Below are 13,746 nucleotides of genomic sequence, written 5' to 3'. Positions count from 1 at the left end.
CTCCACATTGTATGCTCTACCTACTCCAGCCTTTTTGAGGCCCAAAAAATGCCAGATGGCACGACTCCCCATGCGGTCAGGTGGGCACCAACCGGGCTCCCGACAAAACTTCAAATGGCCATAACCTGCAATTTATAGCTCTAATCTGCAATTTGAAAAGAGGAAAATGCTCCATAAGTTGATCACTATGTCTCTATACACTGGCATCCACTTGGGACACCTGTCCCTAGCTACCCTTTTTGGCGAGGATCTGCAATGCACTGCAACTTCAAACTCAAATATCGTGGGCTCCATAGCTCTATTTAACGAGCCGTCTAGACCTAATCTTTCAACACTTCAAGCTCTATACTTCTAGGCCCAAAGATTTTACCTTGAACCTCCTTCATCTGCTCCTCAAATTAGCCCCTTTTAGAGCCTTTCTTGGCCTATAAACCACCTCAGACATATATATATGTTGCTACCTCTTCCCAAGATCTTCGTACCATCATTGCCCACCCCCAACAAGGCATTTATGCTCAACCAAAAAAGAGATTTATTCCACTTCTAACCACAAAACCTGGCACACACTATGAGAGAACCGAAACCATATATACATAGTCTTATTGCAGCCTACTACCAAACCTTCGAGTGGGTTGTCCCACCCCCTGCATCATATAGCTTCTGCCTGGATAAAAAACCTGACATTAGTACCTTCTACCCATTTGTAACACCAACCCGTAGTGTTGCACCCCAGCATATAGACTATCATGTGTGTGGGCCCTGCCTTCAACTCTCCATGCATCCCTTCGCAAATTGCCCACTATATATCGAGCAACACCAAGCATACCACCATAAAAAAACATGTACCTGACACCAAGCTCAAACACATGTCTGACCCTCCCTCCCAACCAAGTAAAGTAGAGGCCTCAACCATAGACCACTGCACCTGTTGAAACATCCACCACATAGTTCATCCCTTTTAGAATCAAGGAAAGAGGATATTATATAAACCGGGTGGCCACCCTAAGGCTACCCTAAGGCTAGGCCTCTATCCTCATCATCTCGATAAACGAAATCATTTTCCGTGAGGCCATAATCTTCCTCGGTCTCTATTATTTCTTCTTCATCATCCTCTTGCGCAAGCGTGTTAATCAAGAACCTCGTGATGCGTGGATACTCATCCTGTGCAAAAGAATAAGCATGTGCCACCGGAAAAACATTCGCTACTAGGTAGGGATCACTAGTTATCCATAGACGTATCAACCATTCTAACTCCTCAAAATTTCGCTCACGTGAAAGTCTCTCTACCAAATTCCATTCGCAAGAAAGTACAGGGTCGCAGATGTGAAACACTTGAGAAAAAGAAAAAGGGTACCTTTCATCAAAAATAGAAGCGCATGCCTCTGGTGAACTAGCCATCTCTGAGAATGCAAATAGATTTGGTTAGGTCTTTAAAACATGAGTTGTTTTTGTGTGTTGCTTGATGTGACATGGTGAATTTAGACTTATGTGTAGGATCTGATAGGGTGCTCTCTCGTTGCTAGTTGCTCTTGCTCTTTTACTTTTTTATCTTGTTTTTGTGAGTATAAGGCTTTATATATACATTCCCTAAGATTGGAGATTAAGAGGTCAGGGAGAAAGGTTGAGAGGGAAGCAAGTGAATGATGGATGTCAACAAACACTCCCCCCTTCCTTGGGTAGATCATACCGTTTGAAATGATGTCATCACCCTTTGAAACCAGTTGTTCCAAGTTGTTATAGGTGAAGGCTTTAACCAATAGTTTTCGACCGCTCTATGCGTTTCATCTAGTTGCAAGGGTGGTAAGGTACTCTCCCATGATTTTATTTGCAACATCGTTGTAGGTGGTGAACTTACAACGGGAGGTGTAAACTCTTTCTTGCTTGTATGGATATGTACAATGTTAGGTGAAGGTTGTATCGAAGCTTCTATTTCCGTATAGGAACTACATGAAGAGCAAGAAGCTTCATTTGATTTCCCTGTTCCTGAGCTATGTGGAACAAATCGTTCTTTCTTTGGTACCCAAACTAGCTCTGGAGCAGGTGTGTTGCATTCTGTGATTTTTTCCTTTCCACGATCTTCAATTTGTTTTGGAGCCACAGGATTGAGCTCACATGGGCCCGGTTGCAGGTAAGAGTACAATTTACGTTTGGGCACCCAGATTTGATCATTTCCTTCATAGTATCCTTGGGCTTCCAATAGTCGTTTAGGAATCCAACGCAATGTTTCTTTACATTTCTTGGAGTGAGGGGTACGTTTCCTACAAGGCTTTTGTTTTTTAGCATCCGCCATGGTCGCTAAAAGAAGCTTTAGGGACCCACTTGTATGTTTTCTTTGTTATATTAGGATGAGTCTTTTCAGAAGCTATATGCATTGCTTGTAGCATATTTAAAGGTACGGGCATTTCATCCCCCTCAGGTGTTACCCAGGTCATCCCCCTGTTTCCCCAAGTGTCTATGGTTGTTCCTAGGTGGACCCAATCCACATTGTCTGACTCAGTCATCCCAGGTAGTACATCCATGTAAGGAGAATCTTCCCCAACATCAGTGTCCTCTTTACATGTGTAACAATACTGCAATGGGGCCGAGTGAACTGTGGTGTCAGATCTATGATCGATTATAAACCTATTTCCTAGAGGATGTGCTCGACCCGTAACAAGATCCACTCGAATGACAGAATCTTGGAACTGCAAGTAGACATGGTTTTTAGACCAGTCATGCACCATTTTTGCTTCCCTCATGAAAGGACGTCCTAAGATTATCTCCGATGCCATAGTGTGTTTGGAGAAATCCATAACAATAAAGGTAATCCTTATTTTATGTCCAAAGACCTTGATCTTGAGATCTTCTAGCATCCCAATAGGTTTAACAATAGACCCATTGGCCATCTTCACTACTATGGTTGTGGTCGCAAGGTGAGGTCTTCTCATAGTTTCCCAGCAATTTTTAGTCACAATGCTAACCCCAGCGCCACCATCAAGGATTCCCTTCATAGTTAATCCCTTAGTAGTGATTGGTATAGTCGAATTCGATTCATCACCCTCAAAGTATTGCCCCAACTTGTTAACAGGTATTTCTATAACAAGGTTCTCATCTAGGTTGTGTTGTGGATCTATGTATTCCTCCTCTATTCGCATCTCCACAGCTCCATCCATCTGTGCAAATTGTGGTAGCCCAAACTTTAGTTCTCCATTGAGGAAGGCTCGAAGAGCTGAGACTAGCTCGGGGTCTTTATATAGTTTGGACATGATGGTGGTTCTAACTTCTGAAGACATGAAATCCATCAATTTGGCAATGTTTAATGGCACCGTTTGGCCTTGAGTCCCTTGATGTGGGGAAGATGGGATCTCCATTTCTTTGATAGGATCAGGTAGTCCCTCTGTAAACATTCTTTCCATCAAGAAGTGAGTACGCCCACTTTCCCATGACTTTAAGTCACTTTCTTCTTGGATGACACTAGTTATGTCCAAGGGTCTATGGAATTGGTGAGGTTGTTGTTGCGTAGGGAACACGGTGTCTGTAATCTGGATCTTCTTAGGTGCTGGTTCTAGATCCCTTTGGGTATCTTCTACCAAACTCCTTGATTGCTTGACTCGCTCAATCTCCTCTGTAGGGTTTGGGTAAGTTCCTATCTTCTTTTTGGATCCTGGCCATTGTGGCTCATGAAGATCTTCCTTGTTGGTTTCTATGTTAGTGTTCGTTTTGGTCTCCATGGTTTCACCTGAATCAGAATCTTCTTCAGCGTCGTTCATATATACGAGGTCATCACCAGTCCCTATGTTGGTCTTTGAACTGGGGTCTGACTTCGCTGCTTTTTGCGATCTCTTTCTTTGTGTTTTCTTCTTTTTCTGAGATTGGGCAATTGATGCCGTGTCTCTTTCCTCAAGAATATAATTTTGTTTTTGGAGCATCGATCATGTGAGTACGTTTACTGGTACCACGGGTGTACTTGGTGATGGCTCCTTGGTAACTTCAATCAAGTTTAATGGCATGATCTTCGATGCATTTGGATTATTTGGACATTGGGCAATCAAATGATCTATGCCACATCGATTACACATGAGTATCGGCATTGTAGACGTGCTCGCTTGATTGGTTTGCATAAGTGTGGCATTCTTTTGTAGCCTAATAGGACACTCGGCTACACGATGTGGACCTCCACACTCATAGCATTGAAGAGGTGGTCTCTTAGCAGTGTAATTGATATTTTGGCCTCTTGCCGCAAGAGAAGCTACTTGATATACAGGCTTTACTTATCCTCAATAGTCCTCCATGTAGTATTGTGGACTTTCTTCAAGCATATCCATCCCATAGGCGATATTAGGATCTATATCTTCCTCATAGCCTTCCAAACAAGAAATAGATGACTCACAACCCACTTGATTCACAGAAGTGATTCTCGGATGTGGTGGTTGCGGTCCTAGCACTGGGGTGGTAAGGGTGTTGTTTGAACAACATTTTGGGCCCTAGGGACCATGTGTTGTGTCGTTTGTTCAAGAGGTGGGTCCGGCATCAATGCAGGCACTCGAGGTGTGTTTGTCCATGCTAAGGTTGGTCTATTGGCCATCGCACTCTTAAATACTATGCAATCCTTAGCTTGATGACCATACCTCCCACATGCATTGCAGTTCCCATTGAATTTTACTCTAAAAGTAGGGCATTCACTAGTACTATGCGGTCCATAGCATATTGAGCACCATTGCTGCTTCCTTCTTGGATATATATGATTGTTTTGCGGAGCACGATTGTCTCTAAGACTCTCTTGAATAGCCTTGGTGAGATCTGCTAAAGTCATCTCAGATATCTTTGGCTCCTTAGCAATAGGCTTTAGGGTCATTGGCTGATGCCCTGATGCTTGCGAGCTAATAGATTTAGGCTCAGCAGACACTCTTTCTCCTTGAATCATTAAATTATCCTCTAATTGGATCGTGTTGGTGGTGACTGCTTCCCAAGTGGTGATACCTCTAATGACTAGGCCATTGTAGATATCCTCATGTCGTAATCCCCTAATGAATCTATCAAGCAATTGTTTATTGTTGAAGCGCTCATATGGATTACAACGAGAGTTCAAATGCTTCAAGCGACTTATAAATTCTCTCACCGACTCTCCTTCCTCTCGTTGGGCTTTTTGGAGCTGAGAGGCTACACCCCAAAGCACTCCCTCTCGTATGTATTCTTTTAATAACAGTCTCCTGAGAATAGGGTAAATCGTTTTTTCTTCCACCCTTAGGGTTCTATACCAATCCCCAGCCTTTCCACTTAAGGTTAGGCTTAAAGCATTGCTCTTATGTAGGTCATTGTGTTCTCCTAGAGAATCGCATATTTGTTCAAACACTTCGATATGCTTCCTCACATCCCCGTCTCCGCTAAATTTTTGTGTGAGCTTGGCTATTTGAACTGCCTTACTTCTAGGCTCTCTATCAGGCATGTTACGCATATTCTCAGCAATAGATCGACCAATAGCTTGAGCAAATGTTGCCAAGTCACCTACGTGAGCAGGCACCGTGGGTGAAGGTGCTCCAGAGACTACATGTGGAGTAGGTATTGGCATTGGGCTTGGCGCATAGGAAGCCCTTGGGTTCCACGTTGGGTAAGATGTTGTGCCATGTGGTGGTCCATAGTTCATATGAGTGGCCCTAGGCATAGTAGACGTCGGATGTGACATGCTAATGCTAGCCGGTATAGTCCCATGGAAATAAGAACTTGTGTATTATGGTTGTGGAGCATAGGTAGTTGAAACAATGGGAGGGGTAGGGACTACATGAGTACGTGGACCCATAGGTGCATACGATTGGTTCGCACTTGTAGGTACTATTGCAGGCATTGAGCTACCATGTAGCGGTGCTTTACTAACAAACGAGGTCTGTGGCATGTTTCTTGGCATGCCCATCATTGGGGTAGGCATGGTAGCCGTGGTGTCATCAATGGAAAGATGATCTAGACTTGGAAAAGTAAAGCTATCACTTGTGGGCTCAGATTGCATTGAGACCCCTGGCAAAACAACATATGGGGGATCGATGGGACTCACTGGGGGAGTCTCCATTTGTGATAGAGTGGGTTGTTTCCCTTTTCCTGTGTCTAAAAATCGCATAGGACCCGTCGAAGGTATGTTTATTCCTCGATTTTGCCTCTCGAACTGGATAATCCTATGGATGACATTGCAGATCATGTGTTGTTGTTCCTCTAGACTAGTGGCACTAGATGTGGATTGTACAACTTCTAACCAACCCACATGGTATGTGTAGCCCATGTATAGGTCGGTCAAAGTCTCCGTGTGTAGGTCATATTCCCAATTTTCATTGAGAAATACCCCGTCCAAACTTGGTGTACTAGAGGGTTTCCGTGAGGTGGATGCAATGTTGCTTCCCGTGTTTTGACTTTTAGTCACCGCTACCTTAGAGGCGACTTTGGAAGGTGGTAGCTCGGTAGGGCCCTCATTAAATGAGGTAGGTAGAATGTCCACGTGGACACTCTGAGGGAGTGTGGGGTCTATAGGAGATGTGAATGGTGATTCTACTTCCCTACCCCCTTTGTTTACTTCACTAGCCGTAGGTTCAGAGCGCGTAGCTCTACTAAAAGTTTCCATCAAACGGCTAAAAACACTATTTCCAGGTTGTTGGGTCCAGCTAGGCACGGTTTCATTTGTTCCCCCGGGGCTTTGTGTAAGATGATCTTCCATAATATCGTAGTCAGAGGAAGAGTCACTAGCTGCTATATTTGGGTCTTGGGTTGTACTACCTTGGGTCCCTGCCGAGGGCGTAGACCCTAGCGTGGAAGGATAGTGAGTACCCCCGTAAATCGAAGCACTAGCTAGTTTTTCGGACTCTAGCACACGACCAAAGCATAGATACATGTGCTTTGGGTGCCCTACAAGTGTCGGCAAGTACCCTCAAAGGTTACTTGCTTTGTTTTGTGGGTGTTTTGCACCCCGTTTTCTACTTGATTTTTTCTTATTTTTGATGTTTTTTTAATGTTTGATTTTTTTTATTGAAGTGTGTGATAGCTCGAAACTAGCGTATCACTTAAAGGGTCGTTGTGTGCTTTACAGCACAATTTTCGGGCATCTGACGTTCCGTTGGTCCTCAAAAATCAATTTTTAGCTACATGTGGAGCTAAAATTCGTTTTTTTTAAAGGCGACTGAGGCCTAGGCCTGAGCGTGAGCTTGGGTTTGGGTCTGGGCTTGGGTCTGGGAGATATTCCCGATCCCGGTCCTACCTTCAATTTTTTTTTGGTTAATTTTTTTTTTTTTTTAAGGATAAGACTGCTGCAGCTTGCGCGAGAGCACACACACACTCTCTCTACCTACTTCTAGCTAATACACCTACTCTTACACACTAACACACTCTATTAACTCTCTCTAATTTACTTCCTGCTTACTGTACACAAAAAACTAACTACCTTAATACACAGAGAATAAACACAGAACCTTTGAAATCTCTATTAACAAAGAAAACTAACTACCTTAATACACAGAGAATAAACACAGAACCTTTGAAAACTCCATTAATAAAAAAAACACACAGTATAACACCAAATCCCTCTTCTCAACACACACACACTCCTTCCTTACCTTTCTTACAATAGAAATTGCACCACGGAGAAGCACAGAGTGCTACTCGAGCTTCATGTATGGCACTCCCCGGCAGCAGCGCCAAAAATGTGCGCGTATGTCGCACGTGTCAATGCAAGGAACTTTCCGATACACCGTGTGCGAGCCACAAATGGCTCCAAGCACACAACAAGCCTAAACTAGTAAGCTCAAAGAAGGCGATGGTGTGTCACTCACCGCTCTACGCTTGCTTCGTGGAGGATTCCTCGCCACGAAGAAGAAGGAGACGCCGCTACGCCGCGCTCAACCGCTTCACCACTGTCGTGCCTTTGTAATGCTCGATCGCCCACACACTCCCTCTCTCACTCTCTCTCTCTCTCTCTCACACACACACAAAGAGATGAAGAAGAAGAAGAAGGAGATGGAGCAAGAGCACTCTTCAATTGCACAAATGAGAGAATGAGTGAATTTTAGGTTTAGTTGACTTTTATATGAGCTCGCCCCATTCACACTTGGGTGCCCATGCTTGGCCAACTAATCCCTTGAATGTTCCAGTTAGAGTGCGCCTCTCATCGGCGATCACTCTTACCCTTTTCCTATTGCACCGATAAGCCCAGTACCTGACTCTACCAAATAAATAATAGAATGTCAGCCGTAGGTTAGAACGTCCGTCGTAGGTAATAGGGTGTCCGTGAGCCGTGAGAGTTAACATTGATGCATCTTGAGAATGAAGTTCAAGAATGTAAGTGCTGTCTTGTTGACATGAATGTATTGAAAGAGCGCTTGAGAAAAGTTGAGAGTGGTCATGTATTGAAAAAGAAAATGATAGATACAATACGACATGATGTATGTGAGAGAAATGCATCCAAATCATGAGCTGATATATGTAAGGATAATGTGGTTTCTACATCTTCTATCACGCAAGCCATTGTCCAAGCAAAGAATGTAGAGAATATGGACACTCAAGAATTGGAAGAACGACAAAAACGCTCAAAGAACATCGTCATGTGTGGAATTACGGAGGAAAGCATGGAAACACCCCAATCTCTTGCAGCTGCTATTGAAGAGTTTTTTGCTACATACTTTGGCATGTATGGAATCATGGCTTATGGTGCACATTGAGATGGAAAACAAGGAGTCCCTCGCTCGGGAGAAAGACCTATTATATGTACCATGGCTGATGAGATAAAGAGAAAGATCATCCTTGACAATAGTTGGATCTACCTCAAAGGAACAGGTTGTAATATGTATGAGGATTGCACTCTTATGCAACAAAATGTACGTTGCAAAGCATATGAGGAAAGAAGCAAGAAGGTTAAGGTGTCATATCAAGAAGAAAAGTCACTTGAAGAGGATGCAAGTCCACCCAACAAATAGGGACACATGATCTATGAGGCCAACTTACACTTGCGAATAAGCTTTTGGAATTGTATCGGGTATCCATGGAATGCGGGAATTGGCATTGATATACTTACCAATGATTCCAATGTGATACTTTATGTAGAAACATGGGAGCATGATGCACAATAAATTCTTGGATTTAACAAATACGATGTACATTCTTTGGTGTGGGCCAAAAATGCAAAGCAACATAGAGGCCAAGAAGGCATAGTATGTATGACCAAAAAGGGTTTGAAATATGTTTCCATTGTCAAAGAAGATAAGTATAAATGCTAATTATAGCTGAAAATCAGCCCACCAAATGGTCAAGTCATGTTTGTGGCTGGTTGCTACATTCCTCACTATGACTCCAACTTTTATGCTCGCTTGGATATGGATAGAGATCAACCCTTTGTTGAACTAGAGGAAGACATTTCTCATTACAAGGACCAGGGTGAAGTCATTGTCTTTGGAGACATGAATGCTTGTACAAATACGCTACAACACGACACACAACAAGTCGACGTGTCGCATGTCTCAAGAAGAATGGATGACTCATACATGTATAATCAAAGTTCTAATGATGCAAAAGAAATGGATCACTATGCAAAGTCACTTCTATATGTGCAATATTACCAGAATTCTTATTGCAAATGGTGTATCTCTATGGCAAGGCACCAATGACTTTACATGTAGAAAGCACAATAGTGATAGTGTGATTGACTATATGTTGTTTTCAGAAGCCACTCTAGAATGCATACAAAGCTTTACACTTGGTGAATGGAATCCAGAATCGGATCATATGATATTATGTATTGACCTCAAGTGTGATAAAAGGCCCGAGCATGTAGCCTCTAATCATGATGTGAATCATTTGTACCTATGTCTAAACTTCAAACGAGCACTTATATATGCTGATTAGGTGGACCAAATGCTAAGCATGATAGAGCATCAAGAGAGCCCAACATTAGAATGCAAGTGGAAAGTTTTCAAAGAAGTAATTTGCTCTTGTGCGAAGGAATAATTTTCGGTGAAACACATGTCTTGCAAAAGATCTAAGAAGGGTAGCACCAAGAAAAAATGGTTTGACATGGAATGTAATCACGCCTAAAAACACTTGCTAACATTGGATGCAAGCAAAGATAAAGAAGTTTACTTGGAACACTCACACACATACAAAGCACTTGTTGAAAAGAAGAGGAGAAGGTGGGAAGTAAAAAAACAACTTCTTTTAGCGCAAGAGAAAGCACATGCATGGGGAAAGTTTTGGCAAAATCTAAATGGCAAGCCCATTGAGAGCTTTGGTGACTTGACTCTTAAAGATATGTATATGCATTGCAAGAACCTCTATGAGCAACCCAATGATGATAAGATGGAGTGTTGTAGCTTCCTTTCGTTTATGCCTCCCTTCTTTACCATTGAAGATGTATGCCGCCCACTTGAGAAACTTGCTACTCGCAAGGCAGGGGACCTTCAATGTATCAAGGCTGAAATGATTATATGGACAAGCAAGAAAACACGATATTGGATATGGGATATGTTTAATCTTGCACTCTGCATCAATACATCTTGAAAAAGGTCATATGGTTTAGCATACTCACCCAATGAAAAATCCACAATGTCGATCTTCTACTGAGACTTAGATACCTGATTGCTAGACTCGCCTTTTCCTTTCATCTTCTCCTCCTTTTGAGAGGCTTCTTCGTGCCTGGCATGCTTTACTCCCATGGCATCCACTTCTTTTACTTTTCCCTTCCCTTTGTTCTTGTTTTTAACTGGCTCTTCTATCTTTGCCTTCCATTTGGCTTCCATTTGGCTTCCAGGTTAATGACACTCACTGCTTGGTTTCCAGCAGGTGGTGGAGGTAGCGGTGGAATGAGAGGTTGTGGTGATGGTGGTGGTTTTACGGGTGGTTGAAGAATTTGGACCGGAAAAATCGGCTCTGGTTGCCTAGGCGGTGGTGGTCTTGCCCTTCGTGGAGACATTTGATTCTATCTTCCTCCTCTATTGAAGTTTTTCCTTCTTGGATGTGGGCAGTAATACATGCCATGAACGTCCTCCCTACAATTGTAGCAGTGGTATTCTTGGTTTTGTCTTCATTATCCTCTCCCTTGCTCTGGATTTATGATAGGTGCATGTCCTTGCTTCACCAGATGCACGGATAGGCTTTCAAGATGAGTAGTGATGCGACTTGCTACTCTTCTGATGCCTCTTGTGGTTGGGTTCTCTGAGCGGCTATTGCAGTCACTGGTGTTTGTCCGACTGAGCTTGATTCCTTTGACTCGTTGACTCTTGTTTGCATACACAGCTTCTTGTCTTTAAGGTGGACTACTTCCACTGCCAACTCATACGTTGCAGGGAATGTCCCCTTTACCTTCTCTTTAAGCGGAAACCGCAGGCCAACAATGAACCGGTCCTTCTTCAGGAAATTAGTCGCTCCTTCACCTTCCTCCAATAAGGCAATCCATCGCTCCCACAAATCCACAAACTTGGATTTGTAAGTGGCATACTCTAGCAGACTTCCCTGCTTTAACTCTTTCAGCAGCTGTCATAACTTTTCTAAGGTTGTACCTCCACCAAACCTCTCCACAAAGGCGTCACGTAGTACGTCCTATGCATTCTTGGTAGCTTGGGACAAAGCATTGTACCAAGACTTGGCATCTACTTTCATCAAGAGAGGAAAGACTCGTAGTCGTGAAGCATCGTCATCCTTGTTGGAAACCACACAAGCAATGTCAAAGTCATCCAGAAAGTCGGTGGTGATGTCTTCTTCCTTTTTTCGAGTGAATGTGGGAAAAGATACACTTGCCATGGTGGTAAATCAATGAGCAAGAAATTACAATCCCTTTATATATATATATATGTGTGTGTGTGTGTGTGTGTGTGTGTGTGTGTGTGTGTGTCACAAATGACTGAGCGGCTCATAGCGGCTTCCTTATAGGGTTGGGTGGATATATTTTAAAACAAGATAAAAATGAAAACATTAAAAGAGTAATAGTAATCCAACACATGGAGGATAATAGGGTTTGGGGAGCTAAGGATTTCTCCTAGCACCATAGTACCAAACAGATACACAAGCTTCTGCTGATAGAAGATTTTTCTATCTACATATATATTCACATGCATGTGTTGCAAAAACCTAAACGGAAAGGTGGTTGGTCCGTTATCCATGATGCACAGAGTGTAGAGGACTTACTTATACTCTTACCATGCCGGTGTTGACAAGTCAGCACATCCACAGGAGGTCATTGCCCTTCATACGCTCCAACTTCTCTTCGTCGCTCAGCACGTATGACGTGATGGCGACACGTTTGACTACTCCTAGCTTTTTAGCTAGCAGCAGTTGCAAGTAATTACCGTAGTCGGCTCGTTGCATGAACTCCACTTCATTTAGCTGTAACTCGTCTCCAACCCACTGGGTTTCACTCGTGGTGAACAGTTTCTTCAGGATGAGTTGTACGAGGAGAGGAGGAAGACCCTCTATTTTCCCTCCAAAGCAACAAGGATTGTAGCCAAACCACTCCTCTTTAGGGCATGGGAACCTTCTTACCACTTCTACTTCAGGATTGTCGAAGTGGACTGGCAGCACTCGCATGCACCGTGCAAATCGATAGGCAATCTTCCACCATTTTTCTTCGGATGACCTTCTTTTTGATAGACTAGACACGATTCTGCTTTTCGAACTTGAAGCACTCGTACGGCCATGTGTTTCTTCCTTTGGGGTCCTGTGTTTCAAGACTTGCCTAGCGCTTCCTTTCCTTTGGCTCGAGCAGCCCCTTTTGGCCACTTAGGAGCAAAGAATATACCTTTACTTGCAGATTCTTTAGGAAAGAGAGGCCTTACCGACCTTTCTCCTCCTTTGATATGGATGACCTCCTCGCAGTGGACGTCGATGTAGATGATTTCTGCTTCTTTGTTACCTTCGTTGCTGGCATTCATTGATTGTGTTCTTTCATTGATAGCAGTGATGACATTTCGTAGCCCTCCCACTTGATGCTCTTGATTTCTAATTAACACGAGTAATACGAGATGGGGAGCTTACCTCTTGGATATTGATGACGCTATAGCTTGGCAGCAGTATTTTGATGAAGGCGGTCAATGCTTCTTCAATCTCCTCCTCCTCTGTTCTCCAATTGAAAAACTCTCACAGCCATTTGTCCATGGTTGACGATGTGCATTTTTTTCAGCATTGTAAACTGAAGGTTCCAAGAAGCTCTCTTCAGTGGGGGCAACAAATGACGAGCGCAAAGCGCGACCCCGACGGCCTCTACGCTAGGATCCTGTATGCGGAGCTGGTCACGATGAACGAATAGAGGACACCACCTAGCTTTGAGCGGCTAGGACGCGCACAATGGTGATTTAAAATAGCACAAATATTGCACACCATATATATATATATATATATATATATATATATATATATATATATATATATATATATAGAGAGAGAGAGAGAGAGAGAGAGAGATGTAGGTGATAAAAATCCCTCGGTATGTAGGAAAACTTGATTCAAAGCGATATTTATATAAACCTTAGTTTTGGCGAGATGGCGACTGTGGTGATAGTGAGAGATAGAGAGCCTATAGTGCATTCTCTAGAGAAAATTCCATATACACGGAGATTCTACTTTTGTGTTTGGCGACCCTTGGAGTCAGGGGGTGTGCATAGCTTCCTTCTCATAGTGCTAACTTCCCAAGCCCCAGTGCTCAAGTGCCACCCCTGATAGTGACCTCTCAGTGCCCTTTTATAGGTGCAGGATGCATTAGTTTAAGATGATCTGATTAGATTAGGGCCTTCATCAAGAGAGACAAATCAAGGA

This window comes from Adiantum capillus-veneris, chromosome 10, assembly GCF_014529385.1.
Source record: "Adiantum capillus-veneris isolate H3 chromosome 10, ASM1452938v2, whole genome shotgun sequence".
In the NCBI taxonomy this organism is placed as follows: domain Eukaryota; kingdom Viridiplantae; phylum Streptophyta; class Polypodiopsida; order Polypodiales; family Pteridaceae; genus Adiantum; species Adiantum capillus-veneris.
This window is presented reverse-complemented; position numbering follows the sequence as displayed.